We start from the raw sequence: 9196 nt of genomic DNA, 5'->3' as shown, positions 1-9196 counted from the left end.
ATTTAATTTTTTTCAGGCTCATGAATATGTTTCCTACATAGCACAATACAATGCATTTAATGATTAACCTTTTAAGGAACTGAGAAATTACCTGAACTAACATTTTATATTAATTATCAATCTATTTAAATTGGTATGAATAAAAGGTTAAGCTCATAATGATTTATTTTAATTACTATATATTGAAGTTCAATTTAGACAATATGAAAAGATACAGGGTTATACACTGAGAATACAATATTAATTTAATGTTAAATGTAGTAAAAAATAATAATATTGTCATCATCCTTATTCTCCATTATGGCTGGAGATTAATTTGTACATGTGATCAAGGTTGCCAGGATATAGAAAGTACAAGAAGAATTCTAAATAATTTCTTTAAAAATATCATTTGAAGCTTTTATTCAGAATAAATGCATATGTATCTTGTAAAAAAGGAGACTAATTAGTTTTGAAATATTGCTCTAAGCCGACCAGGCATTCTTTCATGGGCAGGAAGAGAGTGATGGCAAAATTTTATCTTACATTTCATTACAAAAATACATGTATTATGATTGCTAGGATTAATCACTTCTCATCACTGAAGTTTAGAAAAGTATCCATTTCTATCTAGAAAAGAATAAATTGGAATATTTTGGTAAGTTACTCTATATCTTACATATATATGTGTGTGTGTGTGTGTGTATATATATATATATATATATATATATCTTATAGAACAAGTAATTCCTTCCAATATTTATTTTTATGTTCAGAAAGCATTAAAATGTGCCCTTTAAAAAGATTACTTGCTTCTAGTCCATCAAATATAATGACAGTGGCACTTTACATATTGAAAAATAAACAAATTATCTCAGCAGATTTTTTCCCTCCTCTGTTGTATAAACAAATTTCTCCTTGTTAAAAGTTGTTTTATTCTCCTCAAGTTTACTTGTGAGAAATGACAAAAAATAAGAATAGATTTCATACTTTAAATTAGTCTAACCCAGGGGTGGGCAAACTTTTTGACTCGAGGGCCACAATGGGTTCTTAAACTGGACCGGAGAGCCAGAACAAAAGCATGGATGGAGTGTTTGTGTGAACTAATATAAATTCAAAGTAAACATCATTACATAAAAGGGTACGGTCTTTTTTTCTTTTTGGTTTTATTCATTTCAAATGGGCCGGATCCCGCCCGCGGGCTGTAGTTTGCCCAGGGCTGGAACCTTAGGTAAAATATATCCTAAGGCCCACTGTTGCCTTCTCTTCTACTATTAAAGGTTACTGATAATATGGAGATACATTAAAGCGCCACTTTTATAATATTTAAGAAATTGGGATAAAGAATGCCTAAAGTAATAATGTATATACTAAGTAGAATTTATAAATCAAGGAAGATGTTACTTATTCTTTTAGCATAAATATTAGTAATAAAGTATATGTAAGCTATAAGTAAAATAATTTTGTGTAGACCATCAATAGGGTATTGAATTATAACTGTAATTTCTTCCTCAATATAAGTCTTAACCAAAATTATATGTTCATCAGGGCCAGGAGGGTAAGTGGGCATCCTCCTTGCCCCATATCCAGGTTTTCCAAACACTACCATGGGCCATAGTGTGCAGCAAGGCAATGGACCGCCCACTGGTGGGGAAGCTAGCCAGGAGGGCAAGGCCCCGCACCAGACAGAGCCCTGAGCGGCATGGGTGGGGCCAGAGCTGGAAACCCTGGCAGAGTGGGCGGGGCTACAGCCTTGCACCTTTTAGGCCTCGGCCTTGGAATTCTGTGGGCAACCAGTGTACTGGCTACCAGCACATCAGAAGTCAGCCCCGCTTCAAGAGAGAGGACGTGGCGAAAAGTGGCAAGGCCACAGATAGAATGGGAAATGTTGTGGCCATCTTCGGGAAACACAGCTGCCATGGTCTTCAGTAACTATGAACATAATTGGTCTCCGTTCTACAGAAGTGCAACCTGAGACTCAAAGAAAGGAGCCTTCTGCAATACCTCACCCACTTCTCATACCTGACCCTGTGCAGCATTGTTTTCGTTGAAAGTAGAGGATCCAAAATGTTTTTAGATCTTTGCTATTTTAGGCTGGAAAGAATTTAGCACAGGGAATTAGTGCTTGGGAAATCATCAGAAAGCTGGAGGAGTGGGTATTAGGCTGGGCCTCCAAGAAAGACTCCCTGGCCAGCGGGAGAAGCTGCCCGCTCAGCCACAATTGAATTCTAAGACACTCTGGCACAGCTGTGACCCAGGGATCAGGAAACTGCTGCTCCTGCAAGTGCCTTTCAGCTCCCACAAAACAGGTCACTGCCACAATTGCCTGTGCATAGCCTGAATTCCATTGCAGAAAACCACATCTCTGCAAACATGATCACCAGCAGCAAACAGCCCAAACTGCAGGAAGATGACTCTGCCCCACTTCTGCCTTCAAAATATTGTGCAAGTGCATCTAATTGACAGAAACAAATTCATATCCAGAAACCTAGTTGTAATGGAGTTTGGGAAATTTCAGACTTTTGCCTAGGAGTGAGAGCTTGCCAATGTACCTCATGTGCCTGGTATTGATAAAAATGGGGCCCAGCTGGTGGGGCTCAGTGGTTAAGCATCAATCTATGAACCAGGAGGTCACAATATGATTCCCAGTCAGGGTTTCAGGCTTGATCCTCAGTAGGGGGGTACAGGAGGCAACTGATCAATGATTCTCATCATTCATGTTTCTATCTCTCCCTCCCCTTTCTTCTGAAATCAATAAATATTTTTTAACGGAGTAATGCTGCTTATTTGTGTTATAATGAGTTTTTCGCTTCAGAGATCACTAATGTCTTTCCTGTTAAAACCATACTTATAGAACATTAATTATTTATCATTCATTTTCATTGATCTCAGAGAAAAGAAGGGAGAGAGAGAGAGAAACATTGTTCCATTGTTTCCTGCACTCACTGGACTGGGTATTGAATCTGCAACCTGGACATGGGCCCTGATTGGCAATCAATCCACCACTTTCTGGTGTATGAAATGATGTTATGCTGGTACCCTGACCCCAAATTCCAGCCTCCAGAACTGTGAGAAAAAGACATTTCTGTTGTTTAAGCCACACAAATTTATGATATTTTGTTATGGCTGTCTGAGCTGACTAATCCTATATAATAAAAGCCCAGTGACTGAATGGCAGAATTACTGGAACAACTGGAACAACTGCGGCTCCTTCCCCTGGCCAGCCCCGCCCCTGACTGGCCCCCATTGGGGCAGCCAACTGGATCCCATCAGTGCACAAATTTGTGCACCGGGCCTCTAGTAAATTATAAGAATTTGTTTACCAGTGGAAAATATGATAAGATATTTAGAAACATTGTATACCATATTAGCAAAATTGAAAATTTAATATATATGAAATAAGACTTCTATTCCTCTATTTTGTGGTAATTTGAATAGTTTTCCCTATAAAATATTTTTAGTAGAATGCAATGCTATTTTACTTTTTTATTGTTAGTTTAATGTTAATACGATATTTCTCTGGCATATTTAAAATTTTCTTATTATACCTAAAATAAAATATTGTCTTATGCAGATTTTTTTTCTAAAAATATATTTTACATTTGCCCTGACCTGTCTGGCTCTCAGTTGGTAGGGTGTTATCCCATGCACCTAAAGGTTGAAAGGTTGCTGGCTTGATTCTTGGTCTGGGCACATGCCTGGATGAGGGCTCGATGTTTCTCTCACATCGATCTTTCTTTCTCTCTCTTGCACTCATCCTCTCTCTCTAAAAATAAATAAAATTTAAAAAATGATAAATAAATAAAATATGTTTTACATTTGAATAATAACAGTGTTTGTTCTATAAGTACATGATTTCCTAATATTTTACAGACTTTATTAATATTGTCTAGAACTTAAAACCTATATATGTTATAAATCATGATCATGTTTGGCTTTATAAATATGTAATTTGACCATAAACTGATATGACTCAGCAAACCATTTGACCAGAGGAAAGATAATGGGTACCCTGAGAACTGGTTCAACTGTGAAGGCCTCTGAGAAAGGCTGAGTCACTTAGTTCATGAAGAAAATGCTGTATGCTTGCATAGGCTAGCAATAGAGAAAGGCAGTTAGTGGAGGGAGTAGAGAAACATTAGATAGAAGATAGCGACTAAGAGAAAAAAAAAAAGATTCTTAAGGTGACATTTCTTTTTCCAGGAAAACCAAAATATGTTCAAGTTATGATATTTAGGTTTCTCTATAATCAAAGAAAGAAGTCAACACATAGTTGAAACTACCTACTGATCGCCCAGTGGCTTCAACAGCTCAGCCATAATTATTTCCTTTTTCTATTCCCTGGTGAGAGCTTGGAAGTAAGGTGAGTGGGGTCAGCCTAGTCCTATAAATGAAACCAGTGTAGAAGGTATGTTCTACCTATAAGTACAGGTGCTGTTGGAAGCAAGAGAGTGCATGATATTAAGAATCAAGCTGGGCAGAGAATGAACACATAATATTCATCAACAACAACCGCAAAAGTCCCAGTGAAATTGTAAGAAAATATAAAGTGTTTTATACAGATAATAGAGGCCTGGTGTGCAAAATTCATGCAAGGAGGAGTCGGGGGTCTCTCAGTCAGGCCTGCACCCTCTCGCAATCCGGGACCCCTCAAGGGATGTCCGACTGCCAATTTAGGCCCAATCCTGCCCTGTGGGATCAGGCCTAAACCTGCAGTCCCTGCAGGATTGGGCCTAAACTGGCAGTCAGACATCCCTCTCACAATTTGGGAATGCTGGCTCTTAGCTGCTCACCTGCCTGCTTTCCTGATTGCCCCTAACCACTCTTCCTGCCTGCCTCATCACCCCTAACCACTCTCCTGCCTGCCTCATAGCCCCTAACTGCTCACCTGCCTGCCTTATCACCCCTAACCACTTCTGCCTGCCTTCATGATCGCCCCTCACCCCTCTGCCTCCCTGCCTGATCACCCCTAACCACTCTGCCTCAGCCCCTGCCACAGCTGCTTCATCCAGAAGGACATCCAGAGTGACGTCTGAAAGGTCGTTCAGATGTCTGGTCTAATTAGCATATTATGCTTTTATTATTATAGATAAGAACCTGGAGTACAAAGCCACAATATTGACTAAATCAAACATACAAATAGGACACCTTCAGAATATCTAAGAATTTCAATTGTTCTTAACAATTCCATGAACCATGATGCTTTGGCTTGTCAATTAAGTTTAAAGAAATAGAAAAGATATGGATAACACCGAAGTTCTTTAACCTCCCAGGCCTGAGATCTTCATGAGCATAGGAATGTTTTGAAATGGGAACCTTCACCAGGCTTAGTCCTTCCCCAGTGAAGAAAGCATCAGCACTGACCATAGTATCAGGATGAATCCAAAGCACTGTATGGCTGCCCTCAATCACCTCATTTAAGGCCATGGAGCTGGAACACTGGTTTTATGGGTGGAGGGTGAAGTCAGTTTCCATTGACATCACTTGTTCTGACTTCTGAGTTGTTGACTGAAGGGTTAATGGTTTGGGAAAATAATGAAGAATCCCAATGGTTGAGAAATGAGGCATCTGGATGCCGGGTTTCAGTTTTTTTTTCCCTTTTTTTTTCTTTTTACTTTAAATTCAGCCCTGATCAAGTAGATGAAAAAGTTGTATTGACTATGGAAGGCATAAAAAAGAGGTACACATGAACAAATATCATATCAGGTATAGTCTGTACAACTAAGCTGTGAGAGTTCCTAGTCATTCATGTATTCTGATATTGATCTCTGGGTGTACAGTGGTAAATTTAGATGTGAAAACCCCAGAATCTTTGAATATTCTAGGATATTTAACCAGATAGACAAATATCCTTAAATATTCAGAGATTTGGGGGGTTTTCACATCTAAATGGGCTCTCTAAATGGGACCATCGGTATTGTGCTGATACCTTGGTTAAGTAGAAATTTCTCCTATTGACTTTCAGTACACACCAATACATGTTTCCTGGGCTGGGCTAAAGATGGGGCTATAGCAATAGTACCTCGCCAGATCAAGGATTAATGAGACATCTAGTAATTACATTTGAATGAAACTTCTGCTCAGGAGATAATATATGAATGCAATCATTAGCTACTCCTAGGTCTGAGTTATATGAACAATTTCCTAGAAGGAGACATCCATAATCTCTCAAAGAAAGCCTTAGGGAATCCTTATATGATGTTAATAATTGAGTTTTAATGTGAAATAAAGTGACTACCTATTGATGTAATTGATATATTTTAAACTGTAAAGGCACATTATTAAAATAAAAGGATGTTCTGCTGGAGTAGCTCAGTGGTTGAGCATTGTCCCATGAACCAAGAAGTCCCTGGTTCATTTCCCAGTCAGGGCACATGCCTGAGTTGTGGGCTCGATTCCCAGTAGGGGGCATGAAGGTGGCAACTAATTCATGTTTCTCCCTCATCCATGTTTCTATCTTTCTATTCCTTACTATCTCTTTAAAATAAATAAAGACATATTTTTCAAAAAGAAATAAAATAACAATTTTATATCCCTTTTTAAATTTCATAATTTATCTCTTTTAATTAAATTTAAAGTCTGTGTGTTCTAATTTTGTAGCATAAGAAGGGATGTGTGTGGTATTTTGAAAAGTTGGTTGTAAACACAGAATGCTGGTTTTTATAGGATAACATCCTATATAACAAAAGCGTAGTATACAAATTATCCCCTCAACCAGGAGTTCATCTAGTAGTTCAACCAGGGCTGGCTGGGGGAAAGGAGGGAGGCCCCGGCTGGCATCCAGCAGATGGCTGCCACTAGGGACCCTAACAGTGCATGAATTTTGTGCACTGGGCCTCTAGTAATATATAAAAGGCCTCTGTTAGCCCATGGCCTCCATAGCCCTGCAATTATACATTTAAGTATTTATACATTACCCACTCTTCAACAACTGTAAGACATCTTGTGGTTTATGCACATATTTTAATACTGTAGCTATTTGATGTACTAACATCAGCATGGATCTTTCATATTCACTTCACTAAGTGGACAATCAATACATTTTATCCAAGGCATCATAGTATGGCTCAGTTAAACTTACTAGTATACTACCTGGTGAAACATCACATGGTGGCAGTTTACACAAATTATAGACAAATACTTAGGTGAAAACAAACAGGCTCTTCATTCTTAAATTTGAAAACACATACTTGTAGAATGAAAATTCATTTTATAGAAATGTTCATTTTATACGTTATTTTAATAAATGACACAGGTGGAAAGAATTATTAACAGGACTAGATAAGTCAAATAAAGTACAGAGGAGTTAAGGTTAAGCCTGACTAGAATATGATGAGATGTACATAATTTATGGGGATATGGTTAGATATAGAAATGAAGTGTGATAATGACATATATCAAAATATAGGCAATTAGAGAACAATATGTAATGTAAGCATTATAATGAGATGCCTAAGGCTTAGAAAAGTTAGTATTTAAGAAATAACAGCAGTCAAGCATAAGGGAGTACATTTTGATCCCCGTTATGTTTTGTAAGCACTTAGGGTCAGGCTCTTCCTACCCTCAAAACCCCAGCATGCTCTTTGCTTTGCCCCTAGAAAATCACTTTTTGATCTTCTTAATTTGGAAAATTATTTATATTTCTGTGATAGCACCTCCCAGTAGAGGAAGGTGATTTGGTCAAGAGGTGGCTGATGCAATCGAATTAATTAAAACTGCACTTTAAGGTAATTCTGTAAGAATTTTTTTTTTGCATTTAAAAGACAAATGGATCCAAAGTCATAGTCAATAATGGAAAACAAAATAAAAAAAGCAAGCTCTTTTATTGAATCAAATTAAGAATAAGAATTTTATTTAACAAAAAACACTATTTTAAAAATTACAATAGCAAAACCTAAAATGATTAGAAACAAATTATGTCAATTAAATCTAATTTATCAACTTTGAAACTGTTTATATAATTTTAATTTTAAAAATAAGCAAATTTACAGAGTGAACATCACTTGCAATTCTTTCAGCTAGCTTAAATAAATAAAATAACAACGTTGTATGTGTAATATTTGCTTATTACTACAGAGAGGAGGCAAAACTTTATCTCAATCCATCTTAGGTTTTCAGCTGGGACTCTCATACAAAAATACATTAACGAAAAGAAAACCATGTATTAATGTGTGTAGCACACATCATGTGGGAGAAACCTCAACCCAAAGTAATTCAAATGGCAGCTTAGCATCCCAGTTTGTATAGTATCTTCAACAAAAAAGACTTTTATAGTGATACTAGAGGCCCGGTGCATGAAATTCGTGCACTTGGAGGGGGGGCAGTAATCCTCAGCCCGGCCTGCACCCTCTCACAGTCTGGGAGCCCTTGGGGATGTCCAACTGATGGCTTAGGCCCACTCCCCCTAAGCCAGCAGTTGGACATCCATAGTGCTGCTGCGGTGGCAGGAGAGGCTCCTGCTACTGCCACTGCGCTCTCCAGCTATGAGCCCAGCTTCTGGCTGAGCGGTGCTCCCTTTGTGGGAGCACACTGACTACCGTGAGGAAGCTCCTGCATTGAGCGTCTGCTCCCTGGTGGTCAGTGCATATCATAGCAACCGATCATTCTGCTGTTTGGTCAATTTGCATATTAGCCTTTTATTATTTAAGATGACAGGATGGAGAAATGTAGTTTTAAGCTTCCAAGAACCACAAACTGTGGGAAGGTGAGCATATAGGAGAAAACTAATGGAGTAAGGTTTGTTTGCAGATTCCTCTAGTCCCATTTTTGGGCTGATAAGTATATGACTCCAATTAAAGGAGAATTTATACCCTACCTTTAGGCATGACACTTAGCATATTGGGCTTTTACTATATAGGATATGGAAAGAGAGAGAGAGAAATATTACTAATTATGTTGTAATGAGCGAACCTACTTTGGTTTATGAGTCTGGTTCTTTGGGCACCTGGACCATGAACTGTTCCAGGACACCTTACCCAAAATGAGTCATGTTACAAACTGCAGAAAACTGCCAAGATAGATATCTGGTTGGTCAAGCACTTTAACTGCATTTAGCTTTTGTAGATTCAACAAGTTGTATGTGATTTAACCATGTTCTTCAGTGCTACAGACTGTGTACAGACCACACTCTGGTCTAAATCCCATTGGTGGACTTGCTAATATGGTTTCCTCCTCAGCGGTCACAGGTCCAGGTATCCTGCTGCTCTAGGCTCAGTCT

This window comes from Myotis yumanensis, unplaced genomic scaffold (genome assembly GCF_028538775.1).
Source record: "Myotis yumanensis isolate MYYU_CA2020_CCGP unplaced genomic scaffold, mMyoYum1.0.hap1 SCAF_3, whole genome shotgun sequence".
NCBI classification, from domain to species: domain Eukaryota; kingdom Metazoa; phylum Chordata; class Mammalia; order Chiroptera; family Vespertilionidae; genus Myotis; species Myotis yumanensis.
Note: the sequence above shows the minus strand (reverse complement) of the source record.